Genomic DNA, 17,835 nt, shown 5'->3' with positions numbered 1-17,835 from the left:
CTGAGCTGCAGGTGTCTTTCCAAAAAAAGCATCCAAAAAAGTAAGTGAGCCTTACCTTCGCTTTGTGGCATCTCTCCACTAATCACGGTGAAGTCCATCTTGCGAAGATTTCACTACAGTGAGGACTTTCATCTTGGATTTACGGTAAAACCAAGCACAGGAGGGGTCCAAGTGGGAGCAGGCTCTTAAGCAAACAGAAAGAGCTCTCTGCAACCTAAAGTGAGGAAAAAAACCCACAACATAAATAGACAAGCATTGTGCAATGATGGAAACAGATTTGTGCAGTGACTACACTGTTTTCAGTAGGTTTTGTTTTATGAAGCTTTTATTTACACAACATATATCAAAGTGTTTAAAACAACTTTACAGCAAACTGAGCCAAAATTGGCTTTCTAATGGCTGATATTCTACACCCTGAGAAAGTAAAATATTACACAACAAAACAAACAAGACAACCATTTTATGAAATAGAGTAGAACAGTTTCCTCTAATGCAGGAGTCACGGATTAAATTTCCTGGCTTGCAATACACAGGAGGTCAGAAAAGATGTTTATAATAGCACTTTCTTGCTTAAAAATCTATGAAAACAACTGATTGGTCTGTCAGGTTCAGGCTATATTATGCTCTGTTACTTTCCAGTTTGACCTCTTAATCCCATTCATCTACACAGCAAAGTTTATATCTTCCTAAATTCAGTGAAGTTCTCCTTCAAAGGTCCTGAAATCAGTGAGAATTTTTCCATTGGGTGCAAGTTGGACCTAAAAGTTTTGGGTTTTTCTAAAAATATATATGGTTGTTTATGATATATATACTCCAAATATATATTAATCTTCATGTAAAGTACTTCAGTCTGAGCTCCCCACACACTCCCAGTAAATAAGACTAATTGCCTTACTATTCATCTTTGTCTTGTGTAATACTGACAGTAAGCATCACCACCAGTCAAAACCCAATTAATTTCCCAAATGCAGCAAATTAGCTAATGCACAAAGCATCTAATATCATGTCCATAAACACAACATCAGAAAAACTGGGTGCACCCATCTGGATCTGTTCTTTTATTTTGGCTTTCCTGGGTCTCTTCATGTCTCCGAAACTAAATTTTATTGGTGTTTTTGGAGAAGAGAAAGACTTTGTTGCCTGCATCTCCTGAAGGAAGATATTTCTCTTCAAGGAAAAGCTTTCTGAGCTGGCTTGGTCGAACTGAACCCCACACCTGGACCAGGGGGACACCCTTGTGCAAGGAAATGCTGAACGCAGAGACAACCCTGCTGAGAAGACAAAGATTCTGGAAGTAAATACACCTAAAGGCTTTGCTCTAGGTTAGAAAGAGTCAGAAAATGCTGCCGAGTATCACAAGTCCTAAATTTTAAATCTGAAGGTAAATATTGCCCTACTCAAATTTAAAAATACTTATCTCAATTATTATTCTCAGAAAAAAGGAGAGCACCGATGAGTACTATGCGTAGTAGTCTATCTGAAACCTGATCATTAGCGAGTTGTAAGCAGATGACATTAATTGTTATATACTCTGTGAATTTCTAATTACCTTGTACCATATTCCCTAATGATAGTAAGCATATTAGGATGCACCATTCTTTCTAATAATCTGCATTATTTATTTATGCTTTATTTATGCTCCTAAATATGTTGAAACATTTTAAGCAATTCAGAATATTTGCAAAGTCTAATACCTGAAATAAGCCCTGCTTCAGGAAAACACTTAAGCATTTATTTTGCTGGGTTTTCAAAAGAGACTGTAATACATTTTAAAAGACCAAAACCCCCAAATTAGTTATCCACGTATGTAACATCTATTCAGAATTCTGTATTTTAGACTCTGTTAAAAGAAGGGAATATAGCCACCTGGCATAATTTAAGTGTGCAATAAATTAAAACATGGATGCTGTTCAATTACACTGATTACATTCTGGGCACTCATAGTATTGTATTATAAAATTAAAACCACCGAAAATGTTAGCATAAACTCCATGCTTTAGACTTTGAAGGAGCTGGGCTTCTATACAGTAACTAACAGCCTTCCTTCAATTAATATTAGGGCATGATGACTTAGGAATTTTTAGTGGTCAACACTAAAAGTGTTTGAGACAACCACAGAGAAATAGTTACGTTTTGAGAGAACAATGAAAGTCCAAATCCAAAGGTCAGGTTCAATATCCTGCTCAAGGACAGGTTTCCTTGTAAAGCCCAGATCTTTGGGTTTGGGGCATCTAATGTCTCACAAAGTCTGTAGCTTTACTGTCTTCTTCATTTGAAAAAATGAAAAACTGCTCAATAACGAAGTTGAACAGAAGTGTTTTGTATGTTTTGAATAACCCAAGCACTCCAGTAATGATTATTGCTAGAAATGTGACTTCCAAAGGTCTTTCCATAAGACTGGAGGCAACGGACATGTTCACTGTGTCTCCTGTGCATTCAGTGCATTCCTCTTTCTGATTTTCAATATATCGTATCTGAGATAGAGCAAAGGTGCTGTTTTTCATTTATATACATTTAAACACAAGATAGAAAAGGTGGCCTTTCTATGGGCTTAATTGCAACTGACCCCAAAATACCAAACAATATTGCTTTACGAGTACTAAGACATTATTTGCTGTGCAGCATTTTTAACCTGACCATGAGGTCTGTCAATTAATACTTATTTTGAAAGTCATATTATAGCATGCAAACTGAAATCCACTTTAGATATGAAGGATGTGGCACGCAGAGCAGGCGTGTGCTGTGCTGGTTCACAGACAATATGTGTTTTAATGTCAGAGGACAGTCTGCCAGCAACGCATTTGAAATTCAGCCTCTCTTACCTCTCCCATGGGGTCTGCTTTTGGACCACCCACCACTCCTGAGCCACAAATTGGCCTTCTCTGCACCCAAGCATCTACACGCACAAAACTCAGCCCTCCCATTTCCGTATTTTCATTGCCATAAAGCCTCACTCCATCAGATTTATGCTGTACAGATGGGACTCCACATGCCCAAGAGCTTCCCCTCTGCCCTGTAGATAAGAGTCCTTACAGGGCAGCATTAACACCCATCCTTTGCCAGAAGCTAATGGAAATTCCTCACTTTTCCCAGCCTGTGCAATCAGTATTCACTGACAGGGCAACAGTCCCTCTTGTTTCAAACAGCTCGAGCACTCACAAGATCACAGTCAAAACCGCTGGTGACAGCCAACATTAGACAAGAGATCATCTGCTGAACATAACACATATCCTACAGTGGCAAGCCCCTGGAAATACTCTCAATAAGCCTGGGCAGGCAAGCCTGAATTAATTTATTTCATCTCACGCAGTCACACCATAGCAGAGAGGTTCAGACAAACCCTCAGTGGATAAGCAGCACCTCTGTCCCTGGAACAGTTCTTTTCTAGCCAAGGACGGAGGCAGGGAGACAACGTGAGCTGCTCCCACCCTTCCCTCCGCCCAGCAGCGATGCTCACGCTGACACCACTCAGATCAGGGCAAATGGCACCAGCTTTTCCCAGACAAACAGTTGCTGGTTCACAATTCAGTGTTTTTAGGACCAAACTCTGAACTTGGTTAAATGCATTCACTGTTTTGCTCTACTAGGGATTCATTAATTTTGATAGGGAAAAGTGTGGTTTGTAGTATCATTATAAATCATACTCGTTACTCTACCAATTGTGCTCAGCAACTGCACTGAGGTAGAGGCAGAGATTGCTAATTATGTGCCACAATAAAGATTATAATGTATGCTATCATTAACTATTCCTTTATGTTTGATGAACTAATAAATAATTTCTTCCTCAGCCATTATAAAATCATTTTGCATAAAGACCCTTGCTGCACTCCTGCTAGGGCCTCCACTTACAAGCCCCCTCCAGGTGAGTATTTATTATGCATTTTTAATCACTTCTGGAACCTGATGTACCTTTCACAACTCAAATACATGTTGGGTTTTTCTTCTATTGCCAATGACATTATGCATGAAAGGCTTCAGCTGACAACTGGTTTACTTGTCCTTTGTTGTCGGGCTCAGGGCACCCTTGCCACCCAGACTGAGACAGCCCACGTTGCTCACCCCCCTTCTCTGCCGGTGTCCCAGATGCCTCCCAGGTGGGTTTGATCCCCTCTCTCCTGCCAAGCTGAAGAGATGCTCCAGAGATGTGCAAGTGTACTAACCAGACAGTGGACATCAGATGCAGAATGGTCCATGCTCTTTGTCCTGTGACAACACCCAAAAGCTAAAATCAGGAGCTACTGGCGGATGCACCCCCACCGCACGGTGTGAACGCGCAGGGCTGGGCTCAGGCATCTCCCTGCAGCAGCCCCTTCCCTGGGCTCCCTCCTGCTGCCCACCCAAGGTACCCGCTCCAGCGGCACCCGTGTGCGCCAGCACAGCGAGCCCTCTGCTGCTCATCTCCCCGGCGCTGGCCCTGCGCACCTGCAGCTGCAACTCAGAGCCCGTAACTTGCTCCTGGGAGCTGGGATTATTGTTTGCAGGGATTGTGCCTGCACTTCAAAGACAAAGAGGTTTCCTCGCCACAGCATTCCCCATTTCACTTGCTTTTCTTTTTAAATTGAAACTAATATAAGAAATCCCCTGTAAGAGAACAACAGTATCTGCTTCCATTAAAACGCTTTTTCTCCCTGCAAGAGTGAAGATAGCGCAGCTAAAGCACCAAGTCCGGCATGAAATCAATTCTGTCTGCTGTGTACAAGTAAAATGTGAAATACAAATACGAACGTTCTTGAGCTATTATAAACTGGATTTTTTTTGTGTGAGGAGTGTTAGCTTATCTGTATTATTTCCACAAAGCTTTTTGGAGTCATGTGTATAACAGCAACCTTAACACTTGTTCCTTCAAAGAAACGGTGTGATGCAGCACAAGCAGAGCAACTTAAATAGCAATATTACAAATGAATTGCATCTGCAGCCCTAAGAGCCACTTTTCATATTCGTTACGTGAGCCATTTAGGTCCGAGTGTATTTCAGAACTGAGAACTGGGTAAGCTAAGCAGAAAATTCATGATGATAGCAATGATAATTATATTTATTTGCACATGGGCAGAGGGCAAGATCCCCAGTCATGCACCAAGAAACAGGAATGCAAAGCTCTGCGTAACCTGTAGATATTTAAATAGGCTTTATCCCTAGAGCTTACACAGTATATGAAACATCTTAGCAGCAGCTCCTTCGGTATTTGCTAGCATCGTGCACAGCTATCCTGGTGTAGCAAGCACTCCATTATGGTTTTTAATGTTGCAGCTAGGTCACGTCAATCTAAATCTATGCTCCAGATGAGAAATCAATCAAGAAATTATAATTAAGAGAGCTCTGGTTCTGAACGCACTGACTTCAAGGAAGCCTGTCCAACATAATGGGATAAGCATCCGCCACTTGCATTTCTACGAGTTCCACCTGTTACTTACAATGCATTCTCAGGAGGGTTTTTGCTTTTAATTACATGCCGTTCATTAAATCAAACATAATCTGAGCAGTGCTTTCATCAGTCAGTAGACAGCCAAATGGCATTATTTAGCCTGAGAGGAGGGAAGATCTTTGAGGTCAATTAATCGTTTTAGCTATTGCAGTTACAATAACCACACCACGGGCTTTATCCAAATCCTGCTGAAGTCACTGATGGTCCGTCCGTTGACCTGCCTGGATTCTGGGTGAGCTTTCAGTCAACAGCTGCTGCAAGCTTTTTGCTGGCTCACAGTCCCACGAAAGATTTACTGCCTTTTGCCCGGAAGTACCCGTTCTCTTTGCGAATTCAAAGCCCAGAATGAAACACCCACCAACAGCAGCGATTCCCAAATGCAGCCCGGTACGAGCAGGGAGGCCCGCGAAGGCTGCTGTAACGGGACCGACCGCTGCCACCAACGCCGCTCCTGGCACGCGTGGGCAGGGTGACCGTCCCTCTCCATAAAGCCAACCTAAATGGGTCTGGCATGTTATATGGCCGCTCAGTGAATGGGAAAGCTTGTCATCACAGCCCAGTGCACTTAGCACATCCAAAAATGCTACCAGAAAGTTTCAGAGAGGAAAAGTAAAATGACTAAAAGAAAGAGGAAGAGATTAAAAGAACCACTGAGCTGAGGGTGTCTTTCAGTAATGCAATATTCATACAATAAACCTCACAAATAAAACAAATTCAACAGCTTGCTTTTTTTTTTTGTTTTTGTTTTTTTTTTTTTGTTTTTTTACACGACATTTCAATCCCCACACAGTATTGCTGCGTGCCGGTATTTCCTTCCTTGTTTCTCAAAAGTTTTATGGTGCTCACTCTTGCCTTGGGCTCATGAACCCAGACAGCTTGGAGACACTTTTTATTAGAGATTTCTGGCCAGGGGCCTTTCTGAAGTTTGCAAAGGTCACGCGTCCCGCTAGCCAGCTTCCTTCATTATGCAGAATGCACCCACAAACCTGGAACTACAAACCAAGTGCTAAAGCTGAAAAGTGTATGAAATGTCACGAGTTAACCCATAAATACAGAAACCACACCATTAGAGGATGGGAACGTGGTCATTAGGAAAGGCAAGTGGAATGATGCTGGAGAACAGAGCCTCTGATGTTAATTTGACTATATCTCAAAGAAAAATGTTTTTGTTACTGCAACCAGCAGCCAAGAAAAAAAAATAAGATCTGTATTGGATTAGCAGAATTCACCACTAATATTTAAAAAACATAACCCCAAACCCATTAAAATCTCAACCCAGAACTTACAGAATGTGTTGCCCTTAATTTTTTCTCTTCATGGTGCTATATGCTTATCCTCTTTCCGTAGAACAGTATCTACTAGCCTAGCAGAAGTTATTACAAGAAACAAAAATGTGTAATTGGCACATGACAGATATGAACATGGATGAGTTTTTGCATATACATATAAGCACACACACACCCCAAACACCGAAGCGGCTGACGCTGGGGGGGAAAGGCTCCTCGTCTGTGCTTGCTCCAGCTTCCCCCACCGGCAAGACCAGTCCTGCCTCCCCTCAGAAGCTGCATTTTGACCCCGACCACTCAGAACCGCCGCACTTATGGCATTTCACAGGCTTGTCAAGCTGTTTGCCTTACATCCGACAGCGATTTACTGAAATTAAACATGCCAGTTATACACCTGAATACCAGGTACTTTCAATCAAACCTCAAGATCCATCCATTCCCATATCCCAGGGACTGGAGGCTTCTTTTGGTTTAGCATCCTCAGCCTGGCTGAATGTGCCTGCTTCTCCCACAGGTGAGCCAGGGACTGAAAGTAAAAAGATGCGTACTTGTGAAGATTAAAATCTCTTCACAAATTGAGTGTATCAAGCATCTGTGCCACTTGGCAGACTAGTGCATGAATTCCAAAGGATAATAGTGTTAACAGCACTGTGAGGTTTTTACCTCCCCTAGCTTCCTGCAATCTAGGTGAATCACACGGGCTAAAAGCGGAACTAGAATTTTAGACAGTGAACTAAACAGCTCTTAAATCAGAAAAGCATGATGTCCACGCAAGGTGATTCACCTTTTCTATGCCATTTTAAGCAACAAAAATTCTTTTGCTCTTTGAGAAGTGCCTCTGAATCTGGACATTACATCTCTGATGATAGTTTCTGTCGCACTACCATAGTACTTTGGATATTTATTTACACTATTTTCATTTTTCTGCCATGCTGGCTCATTACGGCATCATGAGGCTGAACTATGATCCCTGCAGTAGCACTGACATTTATTACAGGGTGGAGTGCAGTAACTCTCACTGCAAATGAACTGTCCTTCAGGAAACTTCTCCCTAACTGTGCTAAAATAGATGGGGGTTTGGATTCTCACATTTTATTAGCAAACATGGTTCTTCTTTTACAGCTACATCACCACAAATTTGCCCATTTCTTGTAAGCACAAACGTAGCTCAAAGCTAATGAATGACCTTAGAGTGGTGCAGGTATTGCATACACTGCACTCGTATATAATGATATGTACTCAAAGGGAAAACTGAATTTACAACTTATTGAGAACTAAGCCTATTAGTAAGACAACTAAGCATAATTGTGGGTAAGTGCTTAGCTTTAGGAAAATGTTTTCAGGGGTTTTGCCCATGCATTGAACACTCAGAAAACCACTTTGCTCAACTTGATACTATTTTGTGTGTCCTTTTTTATTATATATTACCAAATAATCAAAAATTAAAATGCTACTGTTCCATTTTGTACAGGTTAAATTAGTCACTTCACACATGTCTCTAAATGAGATAACTAAATTCAGCAAGTTAAAGAGCAAAGCAAAGCAAGTCATCAAGCCTCATCAGTGGAAACTGAAAGAAGAAATGAACAGTTGGAAACAACTTTTTCAATAGGAAAACAGTTTTATCACTTTCCTATTTTGACGAGTGGGAAAGTGTCATGAATATTTTTTTCTTAAAAATGGTAAACATTTATATAAACCTATAATTCAGATTATAGCTTGTTGATAGGGCAATAATAGATGTGTGCACTCATTACTTTGGAGCACACTTTCAGCTGGGCAAAGAGAGTCCTCCCAGCTCGGGCTGCTTTTCTGGCAGGGGTCCGGGGAGCCGTCAGGAGGGGGATCGGACCCCCCAAGGATGCCAACAGCATGTGGGCGCTTTGAGTCCCTGGCACCAAGCCTCTGACCCCTCGCATGACAGAAAAGAAAGGAAGAGCTAGGAAAAATGGTTTTCCCACCCCGATGACTTTCAAAGCGTTTTTCATGAAACAACGAACTTGACTTTCTTTTAATACCACATCATCTGTTCTTTACAAGACCAGATTTTTAAATGCCTGTAACGATGCAAATAAATGCTGGTAAGAATTGCTGAGGCTCTGCTGAAGTCAATGGGGCTCTGCCAATTACACTAGCGGAGCGACAGCTCTTTAAGAGGAAAATGCCATGAAATCAGTAGAGCCTACCAGCTAAGAGTGCTATTGGGGAAATTACAGGAACATCTTGTCTGTGCATTATTAATAAACAATGTGCAGTTGAATTATTCACCCAAACAAGCCATGTCTATATTAAGAAGTATTTTCCACAACAAGGTTTAAATAGAATGTTTTGTGATTAAATAGAGTTTAATTAATGGGTACAATTACCTAATCGAAAGCGAGTACTTTCCTGTTATTAGATAGCACCTGCAGTAAACAACTCTTTTGTGAACATCCGCTATATGTTGGGGAACCACAGAACCAAGTTATTTACAGAAACGTCAATAATTACTGAATTTACCTGTATATAGCGATTATGGTGATTTCAAATTTCAATTAAAAATGTGTTTACTCTACTGAAAAATAAAAATAGGATACAAGATGTGACATGGGAACAGAGGTATTGCTGATTAAAGTGTTCTAAAAATAAATGATCGAAAAAGCCCAGTTCCTTACAACAGTGGTTCAGGTAAACAAAAGGTTTAAACTTACATGATTTGAATCATCACCACGTACTGAAAAAGAGTAGCTGAATGGATGCAGGGATGATAACAATTATCAATAACAAAACAAATACATTGTATAAAAGAGTTACTAACTGTACCGTATTTATATGAATATACCGCTGCCACTTATTTAAGGTTTCCATTTTGTATTAGAACATTTATGTCTTCTGCAGCTGGAAAGAGTAATACAATGCTTCGGTATTTCAGTTCTGTACCATAACAGACTCCGCTCCACTAAATTCTGGTATGGCCCAATAGATTGTCAAGTAGATTAAATGTTATCAAACCATGGAAACTGCTCCTACTGTTTTATCCTTTTGCTTCATTTTTTTAAAATCAAAGCTGCTGCTTTGCAAGGGGAGGCTTTTGAGTACATCCAACACTGGAGAAAGCATGTTGCTATCATAATTTACTGTTTACCTTCTTCTTGTCATTAAATTCACTAAGAATTATTACCTAAATTAATGAATACCTAAACAACCGTATATAAAAAAGTAAAAAGTCCATGATGTTAAACAGTAAATACCAGGAATGTGTATTTCCACTAGCTGTTGAATAGTTAATTGAATTCTTGGACTATTTGCACATTTTTATATGCAACAGGTCAGAAACACAGCCCACGGAATATATAGTGCTGCACGTGCCAATGCAGAGCTCACCGAGCAGGTGCCCTGCACTGACAGAGGGTCCTAAACCCTCGGAGCCAGAGGCTCTAACCCCTACCACTGCCTCCCAGAAAGGTGTAAACCTACTTACTACTCGTTGTAAAACTATTAACATTCTGCTAATGTTGCACACCCAGATGCATAAAAATTGAGCAATACAGCAAGAAAAATATATACTATTTTTTTTTACATAGATGGAATTAAGTTTGAACACAGACAAAGAAATTTAGTTCTTTGAATTCTGAAAGCTCTGCCACTCAGTAAAACACGTAATTTTGAAGAGAAGGTATTTGAACAATTCTGTACAGAAAGACTCAAAAGCTTTGCTCCAGGTCAAGGTAAGATTGCTGCCTCAAAAAAGAACTGTTCACCAGAAAAAAAGAGCATGAGAAATAGCCCTGTGTGAGATGAATACACTTGTCTCATCAGATAATTAACAAAAAGAAAATTACTTTTCAAAAACAACAATTTTATTTCTCCCCCCGGTGTCACATTGGAGTATGTGGGAAAAGAAAAGAAAAATACTTATCTAGTCCGATTATTGAATACTTATGTTGAATAAATGTTCAATGACTACCACCAAACTGTACATGTGTAAAAAGTTCAGTGAGACTAAGAAGAAATTCCTGGAATGTCCTTTTCTGCTACTCATTTAGGATACACAAAAAAATCATCACGTTTGAGGCCAACCAGTGAGTTGCAGTAGCTTTTGCGTACAGTTTAAATGTTTTAAGCACTTTATGGATTTTATGGTGCCTTAACACATTTTAACATGTGTCCAACACATTTAGCATTTGAAAAAGATTTTAAACGCTAACATTCAGCTTTAGTTGTGAAGCCTGAAGAACACGTGCAATATCTCTGGAATGCCAATAAATGAGTTTTAGAACAGAATAAATGAGGATTTTGAAAATTAGCAACTTTCTGTTTTAGAAAAGACTAATATGAAATAATCACTGAGTTTGCTTTTTGGGGAAGTACTCCTGTTTGGAATGGCCTGCCTGATTTATTTTTGACCCATACTTGATTGATTGGCACTATCTATAAATAAAATACTACAGCCACATCTGCTGCCAGATATATTGTCACAGAGCTACCACATGGCCGTGGCACTTCCAGAAATGTTCCCATCTCCCACAAGCTTTACTGGTGTGTCACAGTGAAAGGTTAAAAATACTATTAAATAATGAGTCCAGAATAATCCTAGCAGTCAAAACACATCACTTCTGCCGGACAAAACCATCATTTATTGCAAAACTACTCTCACACGCAAGGTAAGCCATGCTCCCTCCTTTCAGGTTACTCTTTCTTTTCACAGGGAGGGCTTCTCTCCTCTTCCCTCTCATAGCTGTCTCGCTCAGGCAGAGTCGCACTGAATATTTGGTTTAACGCCAAGCAGCCCAATTTCGTAGCACTCTTCTTGGCATCCAGCTTCTGTCTGACTGTTTTCCCAGGCAGCAACATGTCAAGTTATTAGATTATGTGTGATTATATCGCTGGCAGACGTGGTTACTCCAGCGCTCCGGATATCCACCCCTTTGCTTCATATTGTTTGCTACAATCACAGCCAAAAGCTCACACGATAAACATACGTCGGTGCAGCTTATCTACCGGCCATTCAAACTACCAGCTTAGCTAGCAGTGCTCTAACAGCCTTTGGCTTAGGTGGCCTTCCCACCTTCAGGAGCACAGATGTAGCAAGAAAAAATAGGGTTCATTTCTCAAAGCACCTGCAGAAGCAGTCGGTGACCACTTCTGGCCTGGGTGCTGCTGACTGTCCGGTCTTTTTATCCCTCTGGATCAGAAAAAATAAAGACGCCCTTCTGAGCAAATGATGGTGCATGCTATTAAATCTAGTTAACTGTGTCTCTCATATATATCTATATACACACATATGTACACACACACATATACCTATCTATATATAAAACTTTTTTTTAGCCAAGATATATCCAAACTCCTTTTAGAGCTAGAGGAACTTTCTCCATTCATTTCAAAGAAGTTTTAAAAAGCCCGGAAGTAGCAATTAGACTGAATGCTTTGCTTTCCTAATAGGAACTGTCTGCTTCTCTTGCAGACCTTTTCGCTAATAAGCAAAAATTACACAAGTGTTTCCCTTATATGCATTGCTATTATACAAATATTTGTAATCTTAACCTTCAGAAGTCTGGGGGGGGGAAGCATTTTACTAGCCATAATCAGCAAATACACAACAACAGTCTGACATTATACTGCAAAGAAAACCGCAGCCTCGCATTTTGTAGGCTGAATTATAACATTCCTTCACACTGCTATATTTTAAAAGGAAGGCATAAAATATTATTTCCTGCAGAAATAAGACTACAGATAAGGAGTCAGTATTTAAAGAAATAGAAGGATCCAAACATCATGTTCATTTCATTTGAATGGGGATAATTCTTACTTGTTTCAAGAAAATGATATAAATGTCAATCCACTGAGGAATGATTTCTGATCTCTGGTATAATCTAACTATAAGTCTTAATCAAGGAGGATTATTACTGCCAATGGAATGGCCTGGGGTTTGTGTTATATCCAACCTTCAATGTTTAATGCCATGTCTAAAAATATGATTAGATTCGAAAGCATAAAAACTCATAAGCCACCTTTTTCGGTCTCTCCATTTTTCACAATATGCACAAACTTGAACAGAGACAATTTTGTAATCAAAAGTGATATTCTCTTGCCAATGCCATAATGATCAGCCCAGTGAAGGGATGCTGAGCAACAGGTTTCCAAGACCATGTAATGCATTATATTTTAACAAACAATGGTGGAAAAAGGCTCAACATGGGGTCACTTCAAGCTAGATCCTCCAATACCTTACAATAGTGAATGGCTTTAATATGATGATTACAGGATGGAATAACTTTAAGAATATGTTGCAGATAAATATCATTCTGGATGAAGGCTCAAATTACTGATTAATCATTAATGTTTCAAGACTCACAAAATCTCAGAAGTGGTTTCTTCTATCACAGCAGGAAATTGGCAACTTGGAAAATGTTTAGATGTTGAAAGCCAACCTTGACAGGCAGCTTGTCCCCGGGCAGAGCAAGGGGCAGCTGGAGACAGGGGGTGGCAGGGTGGGCTGTGGGGAGCCGCTCCTCTCAGGGGGCCTTCCAGGGCCCATGGAACCCACGCCACTCAAACATGAAGATGGGCATCAATAAGGTTTGAAATTAAAAATATTGAAAAGGATGAATCCTCACCAAAATTCACTAAGTACCCTTTAAAGATTTTTCTTCCCTACTCACAGTCTGCCTTGCTTTTTAATTTTCTTTTTGATTTTCAGCATAAGTTTTAACTCTCTGCTTGGTTCTAGGAACAGGCCATGAAGAAGCTAATTGGCAGTTTATCAGGGTTTTATACAAAATGGCCACATAATATTTTTCTATGCAAAATATCTGCTCTATCTAGAACTTTCTTGTGGCTCTTAAAATCTACATAACAGATCTGCAAATGCTGGCCTCTAAAACCTATTTATCAAGTCATCAAAAAAAGATCTATCTGCCCTATATTAAATTACATTAAAGTTTTGTGTGGTATTTAATCGTTCAGATCAAATATATAAAAAATGGTGTGTTCATAGTTTATGAACAATGACAATAGTTTTCAGATTTCTTTTCTTAACTTCTCGGGAACCTCAGAAAATCTGAAGCTATTTAGATTTATTTTTTTGATATTGCATAATTAGACCTTGAGTTCTAATGAACCAAGAATTCTAAAGCCCAGCTGATGAACTATTACAGTAGAACCATGCAGCTTTCACTAATTAAACACTGAGAAAAAGACAGAGTTAAGCAATGTACTTAAAATCTAAGGAAAGCATGGACATGATGGGTGAAATACAACACTGAGAATGAAAACTGCTCACCTACAGCTCAAGGAAGTTATTTCCTTTGCTATAAACAACGGCATGTTCATGAATAGCTGTTGTATTTCAACAAGTTGGTTTGGTTTTTTTTTTCCCCATCACATTTTACCTAGCTTGTTTCTCCTTTAGGACAGATTTTTCAGTGTACAATAAAATAATAAATGTCCTCATTTGATAGAGATTCTAATATATATGATAAATGTGATTAGAAACCCCTCCTTAGCATCTGCAAAATCTAACATGAAAAAACACTTGGGCTTTTAGCAATTTAAGCCATGGGTGTATGAGTGATGTTGGTCCTCAGTATCAGGTCAGCCCATATGACTAAGAGACCGATACCCACAGCGTGCCTGTTGTGCACTCCTGCGGAGAGAGACCAGCTGTGATGGATTGTAGGCAGGGAAGGAGAAGACACAGCAACAGTGTTTGAACAACAAACAGTTACCCAGGTCATGAGCTGCTCCTTGCCTTACCTCTCAAAACAACTTGAACCAGCCTGAGGCTCCCTGCCAAGGTGGTTTACAGTTGTTTGTCCTCCCTCCCGTTGCTAACCCTTTGCCTCGGGACAAACCACGCAAGCGCACAAGCAGCTTGGCTGCCTGCAAAGGCTGGATGCGGCCCCCAACAGTAACTGAGAGGTATGGATGAGGCAGCAACAACTGCCCACTTATTCAGTAACTATACCATTTTATGTAGGTTGAGCTAAACACTAATGAAAACCAGAGTATGAAATGCAGGCCACCTCATAAATACCTCCTGCACCTCCTTCTAATGGAAATCACAGCACAGAGAAGCAGCTGTAAAAGCGAAACCCCCTGCTGAGGCTGGGCCGGGAGCTCCGGCACATCGCCCGCGTGGTATGGTCTGCCAGAGTCGGTGGCCATGCCCAAGGCACCAGCTCCACAGCTGTTTCAGCACGGGGGTATAGTGAGGATGGTGGTATGAAATCTCTTGTGATGCCAGCACCCAACAGTCAGTGATCGCCACTGGTCGCAGCACCACTAAACCTCCTGAGCAGAGATGCTCTGGCTTAGAGACCTGTGGGAACTGGGTGAGGGTATCTTATTCTGCACACACACACCCCTTTCCATCCTTAACTACTTCCTCTTAAGCAGATGGGATCTCACTGGGAGGAGGAGGAGAGGGAGGTGGGGGTCTGTCCCTGAGCTATCCCAGCACAGACACCAGGATAACTGAGCAGCAGGCAATTTTGGTAGATACGGAACAGCTTTAGCACTGAGATATGAAGGCAGCATTAGCAATACATCCAGCATTCAGCCTATTTCAAGCTGTTACTTAATGCCCAACTTATGCTTCCCCCCGCCCCCCCCCCCCCCCCCCCCCCCCCCGCTCATAGCTACTTAAATACAATACATATGATTTACGGAACACTGGCAGCTACCTGTTAGCAGTCACAACTAAAATGTGAGTTATACACTCAGCAGAAATTGAGACAAATCAAAGCAATGAGACAACTCAACTTTCAGCACTTTCAAGATCAGGATCAGTTTGGGAAGAGAGGCTCTTCCAGCTCTTAGTTCAGTCCTGATTTTAAAACACCGAGCCATCAAGCTCAAATTTAACTCCGACAACAAAATAATGAGTGGAGGTGTGGGACAGAGAGCTCTGAGATGTAACTCTAAAGCAGCAGTAGCTTTGTAGATGGGATAAAATGAAATTGAGTCCACGGCTGAGTGCATAACGTTGTGCCATGCTTCACAAAGCGAAATCACGGGCGCTTTTTTTGTTGGAGTGAAAAAGAGAAGAAAGGGCCTTTTTTCCTCCCAATTAAATTATTTCTAGAAAATATTTCCTTGCTGACAAAGTGCATGTCCTTCTAAAGACAGGAAAAAAAGTGTGTCGGTAACAAACAAGAACCTATACAGAATTTCTGATACATAACAAATTCTCTTAACCTGGAGCAAGATTGATTTATAATAGACAATCAGCATATTCATAAAGAAGGAACTGATGTACTTTTAAGATAACCTTAAATGTCAACAAATCACAGCAGAAATGCTGTACGTTAAAATAAAAAGCCTTAGTGAAAGTCTCTTTTGTGGAACTGATACTAATTAGGAGTACTTTTCCTTCCTTTTAATTATGACGTGGAGTGGACCTTGAAAATACAGGAACTGAACATTTGCCTAGTCCTTATAACTCTGCTGTAATTCTTGAGGAACTTTTTGTCATCCCTGTTCTAGAGGGCTTTAAACTAATGCCTTCATTACAGGACTAGCCAGTTAATAGGATGGGCCCAGAGTACATCAATACCAACAAAATCAGCATCGTGTGGGAACAGACCCGTTAATATGAAAACCAAGAATCAATCCATCCATGTGACACATTGGTCTTGTGCCTGCCGAAAATGAAAATATGACTAAATTAAAGATTAGGTCAGGAAAGTCAGAGAGTCCTGACAAATTCTCCAACATTAACTCTTGCTATAAATGCAGCTGTCACGCTTGACAGCCATTTAACCAGGCAGAAATTCCCAAATAAATCGTTACCCACACTGTGCGCTGCTCAACCTCTCCGACAGCTAATGGCTGACCTTCGAAGCATGCCACAAATTACCAGGAATATTCAACAGTCATTTTTATGATGCTGTTACTGACGGACCATCTCCACAAAGATTTATGTCCTACACACAAGGAACTGTATAAAATTTACCTGTAAAAACTTGAAGTGCCTCAAGGAGTACAGCTCTTTAGCAATCTTCTTTCCATTCCATTCATTCCACCTTCTACTGATGTTCCACACAAGATGCTCATCAAAAGAAAAATATGGTTGAATAATTATAAAAGAGGGTTTTCTTTTGTACTAACGTACTAATTTTAATTAGAAGTCATAACTCGATTTTTACTGTATTCATGACTTGAATTTTTTGTCACCAATATTAATTATTTAATTATAAAACCAACAGCACAAGCTTTGAAGGCAATGAGTTATAGATTCAAAGGTGGAGTGTGGAGCAGGGTCCACAAATCATCAAAAACTTAATAAACTAAACTGTAAACATTGTGGCATCTGGCATACACCACTTGTTAGACCTTAAAGGGTATTTCTAAATTGCTTCATGATTGAAAAAAATGCTGCCTAATTATTCAGAAACACATCAAACTGAGTCTACTCGTAAAGTCAGAAAGTGAAATTGCCAATATTATTAAGAAATTAGCCTAGTATTTTATTTTCTGGAGTTTATTCAGTCATTAGGTACCTGGCCAAAGAAATACCCCTTTGCTCACAATATGAAAAATGATGACATCCCACACAAAAAAAACCCAAAAAACAAAAAACACAAAACAAAAACCCACAAAAACCCCACACACAATACAGAGACATGATGGACATGGGTTTTATCTTCAGCTGTTAGCTGAAATTGGAGTGAGCCCTTTGGCATTACAGAGGATAGAAATGACTAACTCTTTGGTGTCTAAGCAGTGGCAGACATGAACCAACAATACTGGTCCTAAATCATCATTTTCGTAGATACATTTCCCTTCAGGTTCACAGAGGACCCAATAAAAGAACTTTTTTTCTCCCAGCACTGCTGTTGTGCAGTGAAATACTTGGACCAGTACTCTACTTTGTAATTTAATGGTTAACATGGTTAGTATTATTTCTCTAGTGTGTTATCCTATATTCTCCTTAAACAGGAAACAGAGGAAAGATGTTCTCCAGCTAGGATTGGTTTTTTTCCCAGTATTTATATGTTCAAATGAGCAAAGAACAAACCCAGGTCCCCTAGAATACATTTGGCACTATTCAATAGAGAATTATGTACGAACGACACATATACACAATTCTTTATGCTTTTGCTATACAAATCCTACACCTTATTGTTAATTATCCAAATTGCA

The sequence above is a fragment of the Falco biarmicus genome, chromosome 13 (assembly GCF_023638135.1).
Source record: "Falco biarmicus isolate bFalBia1 chromosome 13, bFalBia1.pri, whole genome shotgun sequence".
In the NCBI taxonomy this organism is placed as follows: domain Eukaryota; kingdom Metazoa; phylum Chordata; class Aves; order Falconiformes; family Falconidae; genus Falco; species Falco biarmicus.
Note: the sequence above shows the minus strand (reverse complement) of the source record.